We start from the raw sequence: 20,394 nt of genomic DNA on the forward strand, positions 1-20,394 counted from the left end.
ACTCACTGAATCGCAGCCAACAGCGCTTCAAATAAACCTTAGCTCAATTCCTGGTAATATTACCATAAATGTTTTGCTGATGTATTCTTCTTGTAGCCGGCTCGTTTCCAACGTACCAGAGAGAAAAGCCCCATTTGCAATTGCCGTGCTAGATTACAACAACATAACTGAATTCGCTGACAGCCTCTGGACAAATTAAAAAAAACAGGAAACAGATGCCTTCTGATTAAAGTTTGCTGGTGATGAAAGATTGAGGCTGGCACAATACATTGTGCAAGTTTGTAAAGAGTTCCATAATTTCTTAAAGATTTAGCATTCATACAGGTGCCCTTCAGATGCTCAGCACAGCCCCAAAATGCTTCACAGGTACCGAGGCACGATTTGGACGTGGCTGCTCTTGTGATATAAAAGGTGCATTTACACGGCAACTAGCTGGTAATTAGCCATCGCTCACAAGGGGCCAGAGGCATCAGACAAGTGGTTACATAGCTTGAGGATCGCCGCTCTGCCGCGAACATGACGCAAGGAGGCAAGTTTCCTCAACTACCACATCCTGTGTGGGGACTGAGCCCAACACCATTGGTGTCAGTCTGCACCATACTCCAGCCATCTGGCCAGCTGAGCTAACCAAGCCCCTTACCACAACTAGAGAGTCAGTGTTCGCATTGTACAGACAGTGCAGTCACAGCATTTGTTCAACCATCAGTGAGACTCCCTGGAGGGCACAGGGACACTTTGCGGGTGACCAGGTTAGTTAACTTCACCCCTCCAGATCTCTGGATTGACCGATAACAGGTTGCCTGCCTACAGTCATTCGCGTCAAAGTTGCGACTAAGATATGTTAGTATTGGGATCTTAAAAATGCGTCAGAACCACCTGCGGAGAGACACCTTTTCCTCAACTGTGGCTAGCATTATTGCCTCTTGACTCAGACGGACACAGGTTCAAGTCCCACTTCAGAGACAACGGTACAGAATCTAAATTGACACTCAATCACAGAATTATTACAGTGCAGAAGGAGGCTATTCGACCCATCCTGCCTGCACCAGCTCTCCGAATGAGCATTATGACTCAATGCCATTCTCCTGCCTTTTCCTCGTAACCCTGCACATTATTTAAATCGAAACAATCATCAAATGCCCTCTTGAATGCCTCGGTTGAACCTGCCTCCACCACACTTCCAGGCAGTGCAGTCTAGACCTGAACCACTTGCTGTGTGAAAATGTTTTTTCTCACATTGCAATTGCTTCTTTTGCAAATCATTTTAAATCTGTGCTCTCTCATTCTCGATCCTTTTCCGAATGCCAGTACTGAGGGAGTGCTGCACTGTCAGAGGTGTCATCTTTCAGACTGATTCCTGGGCTGGCAGGATTGTCATATGAGGGGGGATTGGGTCGACTAGGCCTATATTCACTGGAGTTTAGAACAGTGAGAGAGGATCTGATGGAAATGTATAAAATTCTGACAGGGTTGGACAGACTGGATGCAGGGATGATGTTTCCTCTGGTTGGGAGTGGGGGTCTAGAACAAGGGTCACAGTCTCAGGATACAGGGTAGGTCATTTAGGACTGAGATGAGGAGAAACTTCTTCACTCAGAAGGTGGTCAACATGTGGAATTCTCAACCACAGAGGCTGTGGAGGCCAAGTCACTGAATGTATTTAAGGAGGAAATAGATAGATTTCTGGGCTCTAATGGCATCAAGGGGTATATGGAGAGCACAGGAGTACGGCGTTGAGATAGAGGATCATATTGAATGGCGGAGCAGGCTCGAAGGGCCGAAATGCCTACTCCTGCTTCTATTCTCTGTGTTTTTAAAAGATGTTGAACTGTCTGCCCTTTGAGGGGGATGTTAAAGTTCCCATGGTATTATTTCGAAAAAAACTAGGGGAGTTCTCTCTGGTGTCCTGGCCAATTTTTATCCCTCAACCAACATGACTGCACCTTTCTTAGGATTAGTGAAAAAGTGTTTTGGGATGTCTTGAGGTGGTGAATGATGCTCCGGAAGTGACAATGTTTCTTTCTCACGTCGCACTTAGCCTGGATCGTTACTTCAGGTCTTTCTAACTCTTGGACAGGCCCACAATTTCCCCACTTGTACCAATCCGAAAATATACCCCCCCACCCCCCCCCCTCCCCGCACCGCTCCCTCACCCACCAGAGAAAGCCTGTGCCATTACAAAACCTGCGACATCGGGCTACAGTGTTCAGTGGGCGCGAGACAGCATTAAATGGCAAACAGAGAGAAAAATAAAATTGGCTGAATATCTGCAGTGACTTCACCTTTTTAAAATGAAGAACCACACAGTTTTGCCAACCATTCTGTACACCAGCCCAACCTAGGAAACTCCACCCAAGCTCAAACACAATACGACCTCATCACTTAGAGACTTACTTGCACTGCATCTCAGAACTGCTTCAGTATTTGACTTTTAAAAAAAAATGCAGGACAATCGTCACACTTTCCATATTTCAAACATGAGAGAGCACCAGCCAAACTGGGATGGGATCAATTTGACAGAAACTTGAAAGATAAACAGCAATAATCTGTAAATAATTGTGGGGTGATCAAAATTTTTTTAACTGCGGGATTGAGAAGTGTGTGATTTACAATTTTGTTTGAAGAGTTTAGTCAAATTGGGTTCTAAACCTCTGAGGGTTGTGCAACATAAAACACTAGGACATAGAAATTTGCCTCGTGTGATGAGAAAGGGTTGATGCCGGTTTGATCAAGTGTCTGATATTTAATTGCACAGCTTGCAATAGAACTGAATAGCAGAAATGACCTTCCTAACTGAGAAACAATGAACGCCTATAAAGCAAACTCATACTTCCTTTAAAAACCTTCATGAAACTATGATTTCACACTGCTTATTTATATATTTATACAACAACAGAATCATTATGACAGAGCTAGGCTGGATTTTGTCATTTCAACAACCTCAGCTACCTTAAAAGAAAACTGCTCTCTTCAACCAAGCTTTTTGCCACCCCTCCTCACCCTTGTACAGTCCATCCGCCCTCTTCTTCCCCACCTCCATCAGGGAGGTTTCTATGTTCAGTGACCTGTAGAGAAGCAACTGGTTCCTTTCGACATTACTTACAGTCCAGAATAGTTCAGCTAATTTTAGACCCTGGGACTTGGACTTTTCTCTCGTGTTTCTCTACTGAAGCTAAATGCATTAGGCACACTGTCACATGGGTACGCGCGTGTGAATCATCCGAGTCCTCTGAACAGGGCAAATACGATGGGTACTGACATTCCAGCTATAGTATTGAAAAGCCAGGCACTCAAACTAACACCCCAGCTCTACAGCAAGTTACCACACTTCACAGTGAAGTAACCCATCCAGCCCCACCACCCTTCAAGTCTCTGCATTCCCCATTTTAATTGTTTTTGCCATTGGCAATCATGCCTTCAGCTGCCTGGCCCCTAAGTTGTGGAATTTCCTCCGTAAATCTCTCTTTCCTCCTTTAGGAAACTCTTTCAAACCTACCTCTTTGACCAAGCTTTTTGGTCATCTGTCCTAGTATCAAAAACAAAAATACCTGGAAAAACTCAGCAGGTCTGGCAGCATCTGCGGAGAGGAGCACAGTTAACGTTTCGAGTCCTAATGACCCTTCAACAGAACTAAGTAAAAATAGAAAAGAGGTGAAATATAAGCTGGTTTAAGGGGTGGGGGGGGGGGGTGGGGTGGGACAGGTAGAGCTGGATAAAGGGCCAGTGATAGGTGGAGATAACCAAAAGATGTCACAGACAAAAGGAAAAAGAGGTGTTGAAGGTGGTGATATTATCTAAGGAATGTGCTAATTAAGGGTAGAAAGCAGGACAAGCAAGGTACAGATAGCCTTAGTGGGGGTGCGGTGGGGTGAAGGAATCAAAAAACAATGGATGGAAATACATTTAAAAATAATGGAAATAGGTGGGAAAAGAAAAATCTATATAAATTATTGGAAAAAAAAGAGGGGGAAATCGGAAAGGAGGTGGGGATGGAGGAGAGAATTCATGATCTAAAATTGTTGAACTCAATATTCAGTCCGGAAGGCTGTAAAGTGCCTAGTCGGAAGATGAGGTGCTGTTCCTCCAGTTTGCGTTGAGCTTCACTGGAACAATGCAGCAGGCCAAGGACGGACATGTGGGCATGAGAGCAGGGTGGAGTGTTGAAATGGCAAGTGACAGGGAGGTCTGGGTAATGCCTGCTGCATTGTTCCAGTGAAGCTCAACGCAAACTGGAGGAACAGCACCTCATCTTCCGACTAGGCACTTTACAGCCTTCCGGACTGAATATTGAGTTCAACAATTTTAGATGATGAACTCTCTCCTCCATCCCCACCCCCTTTCCGATCCCCCCCTTTTTTTTCCCAATAATTTATATAGATTTTTCTTTTCCCACCTATTGCCATTATTTTTAAATGTATTTCCATCCATTGTTTTATCTCTACCTTTTAGCCTTTTTCGATTCCTTCCCTCCACCCCACCCCCACTAGGGCTATCTGTACCTTGCTCGTCCTGCTTTCTACCCTTAATTAGCACATTCCATAGATAATATCACTACCTTCAACACCTCTTTGATCTTTTGTCTGTGACATCTTTTGGTTATCTCCACCTATCACTGGCCCTTTATCCAGCTCTACTTGTCCCAACCCCCCCTTAAACCAGTTTATATTTCACCTCTCTTCTATTTTTACTTAGTTCTGTTGAAGAGTCATACGGACTCGAAACGTTAACTGTGCTCCTCTCTGCAGATGCTGCCAGACCTGCTGGGTTTTTCCAGGTATTTTTATTTTTGTTTTGGATTTCCAGCATCCGCAGTTTTTTGCTTTTGTCCTAGTATCAAGTTCATTCTTGATGTTAAATAATTCCACAATGCGAACAGCTACAAACAAAAAACTTTTGAACAGCCCAGCACAGGTATGAGGGGGGGACAATGGCCTTCAGTGCCGCACAATTCCAAGATTCGAATTGTGCTTAAATTGCCCACAGTTTCTGCATTTGAATAGTCTCCGTATTATAAGCCTGTAATGCAAAAATTTCTGAGTGCGTAAAAAGCTACACTAACAACCAATTTATCAATCGAGCTTATAATGTGGCTCACTTACGCTTGCTAAAAGCAACATACATTCATACACAGGGACTCGTTCTTCACAAACAAAAGTAATATGCTCAAGCCATTAGCCTTTTTTGAATTACCTGGGAGCTTGGGCAGTCTATAGTTCCCCATTGCTTTCTCCATTGATAACCTTTTCCATCATCCAATTGGATGCTGGATGATCTGTATCTTACCATCTATCCACCTTGGGTAGCCCCCATCTACCCAATGAAAATCTATCAGTCTAAGTTTTAAAGTTATCAACTGACCACCTGCAAACCCCCTCCCCCAACCCTCACATAGGGATGGACATTTGAAAAAAAAGACATTGAAACAAATCACAAGAGTTTAGAATGATAGAAGCATTCATCACAAAGGAGGAGGCCATTCAGCCCATCGTACCTGTGCTGGCTCTTTGAAAGAGCTATCTATTTAGTCCCAATCCCCTGCTCTTTTTCCCCATTTTGGTATTTATCCGATTCCTTTTTGAAAGTTACTATTGACTTGCCAACCAATCAGCACTTTTTCTCCTGTAGTATAAATTGCTGTGATTCTATGGTTGTTTGAAATTTGGCATTCTTGCACTTGTCCTGATGAGTGCAAGATGAAAAGCTTCAGCAACATGTCCCTCTTTTCAGTGATATTCAAGTTCTGTGCTACCAAGTGACTTGTAACAAAATTTCTATTCAATCTTAAATTTAAAAAGTCAGATTTATAAAATTCAAATATCTGACTCAGTTTTTGCAGAAAATGCTGGCCTATTTAATTAACGAGCAGGAAAGGCAAGGTTAAAATTCAGGCTCACTCTTCTTTTATACAGATCAAAACCGCTCCCACAGGAACACGAGGAGGCCATTCAGCCCCTCCAGCCTTTTCCACCATCCAATTGGATCCTGGCTGATCTATATCTTGCCATTTACCCACCTTGGGTAACCCTTACCCAATAAAAATCTATCAGTCTTAAGTTTTAAAGTTATCAATTGACCTCCAATCCCAACAGCTTTTTGGGGGAGAGATTTCCAGATTTCCACTACCCTTTATGTGAAGAAGTGCTTCCTGACGCAGCCTGGCTTTAGTTTCAAATTGTTTCCCCCTTGTTCTGGATTCCCCCCCACCCCCAACCAACCACGGCTTTTCTCTCTCTACCCTATCAAATCCTTTAATCATCTTCAATACCTCAATCAGATCGCCCCTTAAATTTTCTATACTCAAGGGAATTCAAGCCCATTGTATGCTGGAAAGATTGGTGCAGTCTGGGTTCAGCTAAACCTACAGGAAATAAGAGTGGAATCTGCTGCCTGAAAGGGTGCCGGGAGCAGGTTCTAGAGTAACTTTCTGTGGGATCCAGTGCTCTTGCTTTGTTGGGGCTAAAGGATCCGAGTTGGTACAGAGAACATCTGGAGATCGTTGTTAGAATAAACACATGCTGTTTATTTACAATCTAACTCTACAACTATACGCGTGTGCTCACAACATAAAACTCCGTCTTTACTCAGCAGTGACTAACTCAAGGCTCTCCCACATAGAGATAGCCCGCGCTACGCTGCTATTGGACAATAAGAACATGTGACCTTACATTACAACATTTGTCTTAAAGGTATATTACCTATCAGATTACCACACTTTCAAAAGGGAATTGGACAAATGTTTAAGGGGTAAAAAAATTGCAAAGCTACGGGTAAATAGCTGGGATGTGGGACTAATTGGATAGCAAAGAAGGAGGCCTTTCTGCCCATTGCATCTGTCCCAGCTTTTCAATCCAAATGCAATCCCACTGTCCTGCTCTCTCTCTCCCTATCACCTTGCATATTCCCCTCTTGCAAATATTTACCCAATTCTCCCTACAAAAGATGTAATGTTTTCTGCCTCAGCCACTCCCTGTGACAATGCGTTCCAGCCTTCAACAGCCTATGAGTTTTACATTACCTGGTGATTATGCTGTGTGGTTAATGCAGAAACAGCGCATTGGATCATGAAAGTCAGCAAAACCATTATTGATTGAACATTATTCCCGCAACACTTCAACCCACCCCACATCCTTCCAGGTTACGAACTCTACCCTCTCCCCCATTAGTTTTAGACTTATCAACTACAACAAACAGACAAGAGCTTGATTTAAGAAAAACAGAAACTTGCATTTTTATAAACAGCTTTAACGTAATAAAATGTCCCCAGATGCGTCACATCAATGTTATCTGACACTGAGCTACATCGAGATATTAGGGCAGGTGACCAAAAGCTTGGTCAAAGAGATGGGCGTTAAGGAGCGTCTTAAAAGGAGAGAGAGAGAGCGATGGGTGGCTGTAGGGCAGGAATTCCAGAGCTCAGAGCCCAAGCAGCTGACGGCATGACCGCTAATGGTGGAACAATTAAAATCAGGGAAGCGCAAAAGGCCAGAATTTAGAGGAGCGCAGAGATCTGAGGATTGTGGGCTAGAGGAGGTAACAAGGATAAGTTGGGGAGGGAGGTGGGTGGGGGTGGTGAAGCCATGGAAGGATTTGAAAACAAGAACGAGGGTTTTAAAATCAAGACATTAAAGATCCATTCTCGTCATCAAAACGACGAGATCTCCAGGAATGTCACACTGAGCACGTGCCCTGCACCATAAGCTCAAATCATGGTGTTGGATTCAACGTCACAATGTTCTGGTGGAGAGGGAGGAGCAACAGCAACTGAGCCGAGAACTCTGAAACATGCCAAAGGGCTGAGCCAAAAGAATAGCTCCAACACCTGAGCCAAGAGAACATCAATAATGAGCATGCACATGAAGTCACTGAGTCACAGTGAGGTCGCAATGTGCTCATACAGGATACGCGTTAGACAAACACTGAGTCAGTCAGTTATCAATCACCATGTTGATAACACAAGTGGCTCTGGTTGGCTCAGCAGGGAACTTAATTCACTGACCTGCATGATTTTAACTAAGCTTATTCTCAGCTGGTGGGGTGTTGCTGGCAAGGCTGGCACCTAATGGCAACAACCACCCGAGCACTTCATAGGGCAGCTAAAACTGGGGTGATTCTGAAATGATCTAAAGGTCAGGCCGAATAAGTTCAACAACTTTCCTTCTCAAAGGAACAAGTTTTTACAACAAACCAATAGCTTCATGCCACTCTTAATGATAGCAGCTTCTCATATCCAGATTTAACAAAAGTGAACGAGAGTTCAGGTCATCAGACTTTAGGAAGGATACGAGGGTCCTCGAGAGGGTGCAGAGGAGATTTACCGAAATGGTTCCAGTGACGAGGGGATTTTAGCCACACGGTTAGGTTGGAGACGCTGGGGTTGTTCTCCTTGGAGCAAAGGAGTTTGAGGGGAGATTTGATCGAGGTGTACAACATTAAGACAGGTTTAGGTGAGGTAGATAAAGAAAAGCTGTTCCAATTAGTTGATGGGAGAAGGACTAGGGGGAATAAAGATTTAAGGTGTTGGGCAGGTGGGTGGAGTGAGTGGGGGGCGGGGGAAATGTGAGGAAAAACATTTTACCCTGAGAATGGCAATGACCTGGATATCGCTGCCCACAAAGGCAGTGAGAGTGGAGATGTTCAATGATTTCAGAAAGAAATTGGATAGACCCTTGAGGGAAATAAACTTACAAAGCTACAGGGATAGAGGGAGGGGAGTGCGACTGACTGGATTGCTGTACTGTCAGCCAACATGGACTTGATGGGCCAAATAGCCTTTGCAGCACAGAAGGAAGCTATGACTCAATGAACTCAAATTCTCAAACTGCTGTGGTTGGATTTGAACTCACATTTTCCAGATTACTTGTCCAGGGATATGAATACTACGCTACCATGCCATTTCTCTGCTTAAACTATGAAAGTCACTTAGTTCTGTAGTTTTAAAAGTTGTCTAGTCTTAAAATACAGTAAGCAATCGGTGAAGAGGATGTGAAACTTAGGGTGTGAAGACTTTTCGGGCAGAATGCTTTTTCTGTACCTGTGCTTCGAGTGAGAGGAAGTAAGCCAAGATTAATATAATCATTCTGGTCAAAACGCTTTGTAAAGGCTGATATTGCAATTATATAGCACCTTTCACAACCTTCACATGCTCCAAACACCTTACTGTCAATTAAGTACTTTTGAAATGTAGCAACTGTGATGTAGGAAACACAGTGGCCAGTTTGTACACAGCAAGATCCCAAAAACATCAACTGATCTGCAGCCTCTTCCCCAACCCATGAAGGGTATGCAAAATGGAGATGGGCTATTTTAGCCCAAAACACAAGCATCACAAAAACAATCATGAAAGTTCCTGACACTAAACTCTTTTACAGTAAGTGAATAAATCAAATTCTGTTCTCACTACATGGGAAATATATGATTCTATTCTGTGACTCTTCAGTTTCCCTAACTCAAGGCCAAATCCTATTCACCCATCACTTCTGCATTTGCCAATGTACACTGGCTCCTTCTCCGGCACACCCTGATTTTAAAATTCTCTCCCTCATTTTCAAATCTTTCCATGGCTTTGCTCCTTCCTATTCCTGTAACTCCCTCCAGCCCACAACCCTCTGAGATCTCTTTTTTTTTACAGCTTGAAACAATGATTTCAATATTGGACAAGATCTTTTCCACAAATCTACCCAAAATTAACAATTCTACACACAAAAGGTTTCTAGACTCCATGTTGTTTGTACGTGTCCAGGGAGCATCGGCTGTTAAGTAAGTATTTCAGGGGAACCTGCTTCACAAGAACCTTTATAACATCCAATGCATACAAAGCCCAGGCAGGCAGACATACACTTGTGCAGACTTTGACATAATTTCCAATGAAGGCAGTGTTTTAAGTCCTTCCAAAATGTGACTTACTGAAGCCAACATCAACAAAAGCAATTTATCCGTACAAAGCTATTCTTAGCTACTTAGAAGTTTACAGTACACTGGGGACAGCCATTTGGGCTCACCCTATGTGGCTGGTGGTTTGCTACCTCCAACTAATCTCAGTGACTTACTCTTTCCCGATATCCTTGTGCCTTTCCTTGCTTCAGATATTTATCCACTTTTCCTTTGAATGATATAATGGTCTCTGCCCTCAACCACACCCTATGGCAACATATTCTGTGCTCCAACAATTCCCATATATAAAAAAAGATGCTCCGAAGCTCCATCCTCCTCTTAGTTACAGTTTTGAACTGTTATAGCCATCAACTCCTGCCTTGACCACTGAAGCGGAACCAGATTGTTCACAACCTCCACATTCTAATCAAACCTTAGCTGAGCTTCCGATTCCACGTCCTTTCCTTCACAAAGACCGCCCAACTTCCACCTCCATAAAACTACCCATCTGTCACCCTGCCTCAGCTCATCCATGCCTTTGTTCTCACCGGACTCAACGATTCCAGTGCCCTCCCGGCCGGCCTCTTGCCCTCCGCAAACTTTAGCTCCTCCAAAACTCTGTTGTCTGTGTCCAAACTCGCACCAAGCCCTGCTCACCCATCAGCCCCATGTGCTCGTTGACCTACACTGGTTCCCACTCCACCAATGCCTCAATTTGAAATTCTCAGTTGTTTTTAAAACCTCTCCTTGGCATCAGCCCCTTCATATCTCTAACCTCCTCCAGCCCTACAATCCTCCTAGTACTGTGCATTCCTCTAATTCTGACCTCCTGCTCACACCCCGATTTTAAATGGCGGCTGTGCCTTCAGCTGCCCGAGTCCTAAACACTGAAATTTTCTGCCTAAGCCTCTTAATCTCTTTCCCTTCCTCTAAGATGCTCCTTAAAACTCATCTCTGTCATCTGTCTTAATATCTCCTAGTGTGGCTCAGCATCAAATTTTGTTTGAAAACACTTGAGTAAGGCACCTTGGGTCATTTTACTACTAAGAGGTGCAATATAAATGCAAGTTGTTCTAGTTGGTGAAAACTCATCATTGATCCCACAACCAGAAATAGTCTTTCCCTGTTCACCCCTTCACAACTACAAGCCTCCTCTTAAGTCTTCTCAGCTCCATTAGAAATTGCCCAAGTATCTCATGTCTCTCATCAATGCCTCATTATACATTGCCTCATGTTTCACTTGACAAACAATTTTGTGATAAGTATTCAATCCCAGTAATCTATTGGGACTTTACATCCTGTTTACACATCAGAGAAAAGCTATTTACATACAAAGTAGACTTTTCTATTTAAAGATCAGCACCAGACTTTCATACTAAATATTCACATCTCTTAAATTTTCAGAAATCTGCTTTCACACCATGTTTATTTTACAACTTATACAGAAGCATTTCACACTTTTTTTTAAAAAAAGAGATGAAGGATCTCTATTCAAATGGATTAGGAATCACAGACCCCCCCCAGTCTAAATTATAATACTGTATAATTGCCATAATATGAAAGTGCTGAATGTAAAGAGTGGTTTAATAGAGTTTAAGAAAAGTTATTTACTTAGAATAGCAATCTGAAGATGATTTCACTGATGTAGACAGTGATGAGGCAGACCAGCCAAACCAGAGATAAAGGATTAGCGTGCACTCCACCCACCCCAAAACTCTAGTGAATGCCAAACGGGCTGTTTTTAAATGTGGTTAAAGATCATCTGTTAATGACGCACATACCCAACAGTTCACCGATCACATCAATACAAGCAGCTATTGGCCCAATTAGTACTAATAGCAGTATTTAGATTTTAGCTGCTTAAAGCAGATTTCTATTTTAATTTTTTTTTTTAAAACTTCCCATAAACATCTGAATTTCCTCTCCAATTCTATTACCGAGTACTCACTTGAAAATGACATTGAGAATATTTTACAGACCTGTGCAAATCCAGCCCAGTTTCTCATTCAGGGGATTTATGCTATTGCAAAATGATGGAAGATTTAAGTCAAGCTTACCGCTTCTCCAAGAATACAAGAATCGATAAGAGATAAGAGCCACATAAAAAGGTTATTGCACAAGATAGGAGCTCACAGTATTGGAGGTAATGAATTAACACAGACTGAGGATTGGTTAACACACAGAAAGACAGAGCTGGGATTAATGGGTCTTTTTCAGGTTGGAGTGCCACAAGGATCAGTCCTAGGGCCTCAATCATTTACTATCTATATTAATGACTTTAAGGAGGGGGCAGAGTGTAATGTATCCAAATTTGTTAATGATACAAAAATAAGTGGGAGAGCATGTTGTGATGAGGACATAAGGAATCTGCAAGGGAATATAGACAAGTTGAGTGAATGGGCAAAAACTTGGCAGATGGAGTTTAATGTAGGAAAGTGTGAGGGCATGTACTTTGGTAGGAAAAATCAAAAGGCAGACTATTATTTAAATGGAGAGAGACTCCAAAACAGTGTATCAGTGCATAAAACACAAAACGTTAGCATGCAGCTGCAGCAGTTAAAAAGGCAAATGGAATTTTGGCCTGTATTGCTAGGGGGTTGGAGTTTAAAAATAGGGAAGTCTTGTTACAACTGTACAGGGTGTTGGTGAGGCTGCACCTGGAGTACTGTGTACAGTTTTAGTCCCCGTATTTAAGAAAGGATATACTGGCATTGGAGGCTGTTCAGAAGAGATTCACTAGGCTGATCCCTGGGATGAAGGGGTTGACTTATCAAGAACGGCTAAACAGGATAGGCCTTTATTCATTAGAGTTTAGAAGAATAAGGGGTGATCTTATTGAAAAGTACAAGATTCTGAGGGGGCTTGACAGGGTAGATGTTGAGAAGATGTTTCCACCAGTGGGGTATTCTCGAACTAGGGGACATAGTTACAGAATAAAACACTTAAAACTGAGATGTGAAGGAATTTCTTCTCTCAGAGGGTAGTGAATGTCTGGAATTCTCTACCTCAAGAGTTGTGGAGGCTAGATCACTGAAAGTATTTAAATGAGGTAGATAGATTCTTGAAATATCAGGGAGCTGAGTGCTATGAGGAGATGGCACGAAAGAGGAGTTGAGGCCTGAGGCAGATCAGCCTTGATCTTATTGACTGGTGGGAGCAGGCTTGAGGGGCCAAATGGCCTCCTCCTGCTCCTATTTCTTATTTTCTTATTAATATGAACAAAACATGCAGGAAACGCCCAGCAGACCAGGCAGCATTATGATGGCACTTGTTCACTACATGGGTCCAAATTGAATTCACTCTAATGTCACAGCAGCAGCTAGCCTCCCGCTGAAAGTAGATGTAAAGCCCTGGCAGCTGAGCAGCCCATCATCGCGAAGATTAAGGTTGGCAAACGTGATCAGATGTATTCCTGGAAGTTTCATCACATGACTTGCCCCCAAGCCATTATTAGTCGGCCAACACATCCATCCTTGTGATGCACTGCCTTCCTACGCCAATTGGAAAGCAAAAAAGACTCATTACCCAATTGGATGATGTTTGGCTGGGAACCAAACAGCCATTTTTCCCCCATTTTCAATTTTTTATATCTGGTAAAGAGAAATGTTCAATGAAAATTTTAAAAATGCCCTCTTTTTTTAATGTTCCAATGGTTTTTCTCCAGGATTGCACACAGCAATGTCCTGGAGCTTGATCTTCAGTCCCTGGAGACTCCAGGCTAACCCTGGAGAGAGAGGAAGACAGGCATGTATTTGAAAGGGGATATCTGGTCAGATACTTGTGTGGGACTAACACTAACTACCGTTAGCTTTTACAAAGTGGGGGGCTTGCCATTTATTCCCCCTTCTTATTCTCCCTCTTGTGCTCATCTCTTTCACTCTCACCTGCTGGACACCTAGCCCCTGGAAAGTATTTAGGGGTTGCAGTTTGAGCATTCCTGTTACAGACTCACTATAAAATGGTTTCACCTCACACCAACAACTGTTCCAGAGTAAATCTAGAGTCAGAAACTGGCTTGACCCAGGAGCAAGACTCCAGCTGGAGTCACCTTATGTCAGGACTCCCAATTTAATCTACATTGCTGCAGCAGAAACTCTTTGTTCCCTTGTCGTCACTGTGGCCTTAGTGCAGCCATTGGCATAATCTTCCTTCAAGGCTCCCTCAGTCCACATCGCAATGTTATCCACCCATCTGATTTTTTAAAAAATGACTCTTACATTAATACTAATTTTGTATTGTTCACTTGACCTGTGAACTTCAATTACCCTTGAAAACAAATAAATTGGTTTGAAAACTGTAAGAAATTATTTACCCTTTCATGGATGTGAGCGTTGCTGGCAAGAGTCAACCACGATTGCTGTGGGTGTGGAGTCACATGTGCCCCAGACCAGGTTATGGTTGGCAGATTTCCTTCCACAGTCCAGGTTTTATTAATTGAATTTAAAATCTACCAGCTGCCATGTTGGGATTTGAACTCATGTCCCCCCAAGCATTAGCCTGGGCCTCTGGATTACTACTCCAGGGACATTACCGCTGCACCACCATCCGTCCTGTCATGGACTCATTACAAATCTTCCCACTCTTTACGTTGCCAGTAACGTTCCACAAAGTTAGTACTTGACTCTTTGGGGGAAAACAGAGAAACAATAATTTTTTGTTTTTCAGATTCACTGCCTTACACCTGATTGAAACGATTGCTACATTTACAGTTCACTGTTTGCAATTTTTTAAAAAATCCAGCACATAATTTGCCTTTCCAAATAAAGCATTGTTAGTCGAGAATGATTACCCTGCAGCATTGTCCCACTGGCAGCTGGTGACCACACACAACACAACGAATGCTGCTTCACAGCGGCATCATTCTGAAAGAAAGGGGTTGGGAAGCAGTGGATTTACAACTCCTGCGATATCACTGTGACAATGGTGCCAGGTCAGTGGTCAAAAAGGACAAGGAGCCCCACAATGTTATCACCCAATGATTTATCTTTGGCAGGCAAATGTCAGAAGGGTTTCCCCAAAGTGTCTCCAACATGAGGTCTCAGCATTTCCAGTGTTGTGTTCACCTATTTCAGGTGCTAAGTTCAAAGAACAACTTGTCTGAAAAGAAACAAGACAGATGGAATGTGATAGTTAAAGCTCACACAGAACCTCGCAACTCACAGAATCACAGTGCAGAAGAGGCCCTTTGGCCCATCGAGTCTGCACCGACACGTGAGAAACACCTGACCTACCTACCTACTCCCATTTACCAGCACTTGGCCCATAGCCTTGAATGACAGAATCACAGAGGAACTCTGTAGGAGACTATTCAGCCCATTGTGCCTGTGCTGGCTCTTTGAAAGAGCTATCCAATTATTCCCACTTCCCTACTCTCTCCCAGTAGCCCTGCAAATTTCTCCTGTTAAAGTATTTCTCCAGTTTAATTTTGAAAGTTACTATTGAATCGGTTTCAACCCCCCTTTCAGACAGCGCATTCCAGATCACAACCAACTCACTGTATAAAGAACCATTTCCTCATCTTGCCAATTACCTTAAATCTGTGTCCTCTGGTTACCGACCCACCTGCCACTGGAAACAGCTTCTCCCTTACTTAATTAATCAAAGCCCCTCATGATGTCGAATACCTCAATCTCACTATTAAATTAAATTCATCAATGACGAATTAACTCTCCTCTGAACCGACTCCGTGTCAAGAATAACAAGCCCAGTTTCTGCATCCTTGATCAGAAATATGCAAATACCAAAAATGCTCGGAGCACAGCCCTTTAAATCTTATTTACAAGTCACCACGCAAACTCCCCAGGTTCATCCCCTTGATTAAATACATCACGTGGTCATGATACTGGACTACACAGAGCACTTATCCTTATTCGGTGCTGTGTTACAAGGGGTAGCACTGAAGCAAGGCACCACAAGCAGCCTCTGAATCCCAGGCTGTGGGAGGTTCACATCTCACTCACTGCTCGGTGAATCTTGTGAGAACAGCCCAGAGTCCAATGGCCTCAGGATTAGGTTCAGCAGCAATGCTGACCTGGGATCCAATAACCACCATTTGTATGGGTGAGCCCTTGCTGGGACAAAGCTGATCAAAGAACTGGGTCAAAGCAGTTTTGGGAAGAGGGAAAACACATTTTGAATTACGAGCTAGATAGCAAGATGCATTTTTCTATGCACAGTTAGCACTTGGGAGAAAAGCTCTCCGACGCTTGGTTATTTTGTTCTCTGTCATCCTTCTGTAAAAACGCTGCTGCTCACTGCGCTAAGGGCAAGGAAGGACTTTTAAAAATAAATTCATTCAGGGGATGTGGGCTTCGCTGGCAAGGCCAGCATTTATTGTCCATCCCTAGTTGCCCTTGAGAAGGTGGTGGTGAGCTGCCTTCTTAAATCGCTGCAGTCCATGTGGTGTAGGTACACCCACAGTGCTGTTAGGGAGGGGGTTCCTGGATTTTTACCCAACAACAGTCCCATCTGTTTGCTGCCCTGGTCCTTCTAGATGGTAGAGGTTGTGGGCTTGGGAGGTGCTTTCTAAGGAGCCTTGGTGAATTCCTGCAGTGCATCTTGTAGATGGTTCACACTGCTGCTACTGTGTGTTGGTGGTGGAGGGTGTGAATGTTTGTGGAAGGGGTACCAATCAAGTGGGCTGCTTTGTCCTGGTGTCAAGCTTCCTGAGTGTCATTGGAGCTGCACTCATCCAGACAAATGGAATGTATTCTATCACACTCCTGGCTTGTGCCTTGTAGAAGATGGACAGGCTTTGAGGAGTCAGGTGGTGAGTTATTCGCCATAGGATATCTAGCCTCTGACCTGCATGGAGATGGTCATTTCCAGGCACTTGCGTGGCACGAATGTTACTTGCCACTTGACAACCCAAACCTGGATGTTGTCCAGGTCTTGCTGCATTTCGACATGGGCTGCTTCAGTATCTGAGGAGTCACGAATGATGCGGAACATCATTCATCAGCAAACAGCAAACATCCCCACTTCTGACCTTATGATGGAAGGAAGGTCATTGCTGAAGCAGCTGAAGATGGTTGGGCCGAGGACACTACCCTGAGGAACTCCTGCAGTGATGTCCTGGAACGGAGATGATTGACCTTCAACAACCACAACCATCTTCCTTTGTGCTAGGTATGACTCCAGCCAGCAGAGTTTTCCCCCTGACTTCTATTGACTCGAGGTTTTGCTAGGGCTCCTCAATGCCACACTCGGTCAAATGCTGCCTTGAGGTCAGGTCAGTCACTCACCTTGGGAGTTCAGTTCTTTTGTTCATGTTTGAACCAAGGCTGTAATGAGGTCAGGAGCTGAGTGGCCCTGGTGGAACCCAAACTGAGTGTCAGTGAGCAGGTTATTGATAAGCAAGTGCTGCTGGATAGCACTGTTGATGATCCCTTCCATCACTTTACTGATGATCGAGAGTAGACTGATGGGACGGTAATTGGCTGGGTTGGATTTGTCCTGCTTTGTGTGTACAGGACAATCCTGGGCAATAGTCCACATAGTCGGGTGGATGCCAGTGTTGTAGCTGTACTGGAACAGCTTGGCTAGGGGCGCGGCAAATTCTGGAGCACAAGTCTTCAGCACTATTGCCGGAATATTGTCAGGACCCATAGCCTTTGCAGTATCCAGTGCCTTCAGCCTTTTCTTGATATCACACGGAGTGAACCGAATTGGCTGAAGACTGGCATCTGTGATGCTGGGGACCTCTGGAGGAGGCCGAGATGGATCGTCCACTCGGCACTTCTGGCTGAAGATTGTAGAAAATGCTTCAGCCTTATCTTTAGCACTGATGTTATGGGCTCCTCTATCATTGAGGAGGGGATATTTGTGGAGCCTCCTCCTCCAGGGAGTTGTTTAATTATCCACCACCATTCAAGACTGGATGTGGCAGGACTGCAGAGCTTAGATCTGATGCGTAGGTTGTGGAATTTCTTATCTCTGTCTATCACTTGCTGCTTATGCTGTTTGGCACGCAAGTAGTCCAGTATTATAGCTTCACCAGATATGCTGGGCCATGGGGTTACAGATTGTGTTCGAGTACAATTCTGCTGCTGCTGACAGCCCACAGAACCTCATGGATGCCCAGTCTTGAGTTGCTAGATCTGTTAGAAATCTATCCCATTTAGCACAGTGGCAGTGCCACTCAACACGATGGAGAGTATCCTTAATGTAAAGACAGGACTCTGTCTCCACAAGGACTATGCGGTGGTCACTCCTACTGATACTGTCGGTCTGTGGTGGTGCTACCAAACCACTCTTGGTGATGGACATTGAAGTCCCCCATCCAGAGTACACTCTGTGCCCTTGCCACCCTCAGTGCTTCCTCCAAATGGTGTTCAACATGGAGGGACACTGATTCATCAACTGAGGGGGGTGGGGGGGGAGCGGGGTGGGCATTCATATAGCCCCTTTCATAACTTCAAGATGTCAGAAAGCACTTTGCAGCTAATGGAGAATTTTTGAAGTACAGTCACTGCTGTAATCTAGGATTGGCAGCAGCCAATTTGTGCATTACAAAATCCCACACACACAATGCGATAGTGACTGGATAATCTGTTTTAGTGAAATAAAAACAGAAAATTATGGAAAAACTCAGCAGGTCTGGCAGCATCTGTGGAGGGAGAAACAGAATTAACGTTTCGGGTCTGAACGACTCATCGTTGGAAGTTATAGAGCAGAGACAGGTGGACAAAGTTAATATACCGACCGAACCTGACTTAATTGAATTGGGGTACAGGCTCAAGAGGCTGAATGGTCTCCACCTGTTATTATGAACGCCAGAAATTTGAATTTTTTTGAAGAAAATTGTGGAAGCACACAGGACAGTCAGTAAAAGGTATGATTAGGAGGACATCTCTCATGTGTTTCGAATTCTGAGCCAAAATATTGACCTATCTTCCCTTGTGCAGTTACTACTGTACAACAACCTACATTTATACAGCACCCAGAACACAAGGAATCATCACAAGGCAACTTACAGAAGCAAAAGTCAGGCAAGAACTGACTTTGAACCACATGAGGAGACACTAAGACAAGTCAGTAAACAGCTTGATCAAAGAGGTAGGTTTTAAAGAGCTACAACCCCAAACTCTCTCATAACCTGAATGTGACCCAGCCCAATGTTTCAAACAGGGACTGGAGAAAACCCAAGTATAAACTACAATTTTTGATAAAAGCTGTGACTTTACAGAGGTTTGTGGGAGAGGGGTGGGGTAATAACTGATCATGGTATCAGTTCCAGTCAGTTACAGAGGTTTGTGGGAGAGGGGTGGGGAAATAACTGATCATGGTATCAGTTCCAGTCTGTTGTAGAGACATCTGAGGAATTGCATGGTATTAATACACTCGAATCAGGCTCACAACTTTTAGTTAAACCCATGAAAACATGTGCCTCAGTGATGAGAATCTCGCCTCTGGTGGCGGCGGTTCTCATGGTAAGCAGATTAAATGCAAATAATTTTCCTGTATGTTAGCCTTTAAAGGCAAATTTAAAGATTGGGACACAAGAATAAGTCCTTAGGTAAGGCGATAGGAACCGGATGTGGTGTTCTTCATTCACAGCCCAGTTACAGTGTTCACACAGCTGTGTGTGAATGTTTTACAAAGAGCTGGCTGGTCACATTAAAGAGCCCAAGTTCCAGAGATCTCGGGAGATGGTTTAAATTACACGAGAGTCTCCACAAGTTGCATTCTGCTAAACCAAGATACAAAAGAAGTGGATACGAGGCAAACAATGCTGCACATACTGGAAACACTGCGTTGGGCATGGACCCTTCCACAGATGCTGTCAGACCTGCTGAATATTTGCTGGATCTCCCCACCCCCCCGGCATTGGGCTTGTCCAGGTCTGTATAATGTACTTGTGGTAACACAACAGGATCGTTATCAGAAACGAAACTTCCCGCATGCAGTCACTGCTGCTTCACAGACTGCATTTACCTGCAGTGTAATGTCTGGAGCGGCTCTTGGCTCTCCGGAGAGGTTAAAATCCTAGATTCAGCTCCCCGCCGCCCCCAGCTGACCACAACCACACTGACCTGCTGGGTCTTCCTAAAGTTGGCTGCTCCTTCCTCGAGTGGGATCTTCACTTCGGCTGCTTGGCTTGGAACTTCCTCTTTGATGCAAGTTTAACTCCAGAAGGTGCCCCTCCAATACCCTCAGTGACTGGCACACAATCCCCAACCCCACACCCAACCTCAACCTCAACCCAATGCTGTGACCTGAGGAGTCAAGTCAACATGGACATGAAGATTGCTTTAGGGAGAAGCAGCGCCTAAGTTTGGAGTTCCCTCTCGCCTTTACAGCTTCACAATACAACTTTGACTCATTCTTCCGGGCTCAACCTTAAAGCCCAACAAAAGAAAAAGCCAAACTGGAGAGTTTGGCCAATCAACACTTCGGACCGCCCACTTGGCAACAGTACAGCCAATCCGAAACGCGAGACGGAAAATAACAGGAGAGGTTGGTGCTTCGTTTCACTGGTTAAATTAGCTTGGGGGCTGAGTCATTCCAGCCAGTGAAATGGCA

At 44.0% G+C, this 20,394-nt stretch overlaps 1 protein-coding gene across 2 annotated transcripts in view; it reads right to left on the reverse strand.

Moving 5' to 3' along the window:
• Positions 1-20,187, reverse strand: part of LOC144696412 (serine/threonine-protein kinase 38-like) — a 70,108-nt gene extending 49,921 nt beyond the window's left edge. Inside the window, exon 1 of one of the 2 annotated variants that reach the window (XM_078567666.1) lies at positions 19,905-20,187. The gene's annotated coding sequence lies outside the window, so the exon portion shown is untranslated. Of the gene's footprint in view, positions 1-19,806; positions 19,852-19,904 lie in introns of those variants that run through there. The other variant, XM_078567667.1, reaches the window with a different exon arrangement.
• Positions 20,188-20,394: the final 207 nt, after the last annotated feature.

The sequence above is a fragment of the Cetorhinus maximus genome, chromosome 22 (genome assembly GCF_964194155.1).
Source record: "Cetorhinus maximus chromosome 22, sCetMax3.hap1.1, whole genome shotgun sequence".
Lineage (NCBI taxonomy): Eukaryota > Metazoa > Chordata > Chondrichthyes > Lamniformes > Cetorhinidae > Cetorhinus > Cetorhinus maximus.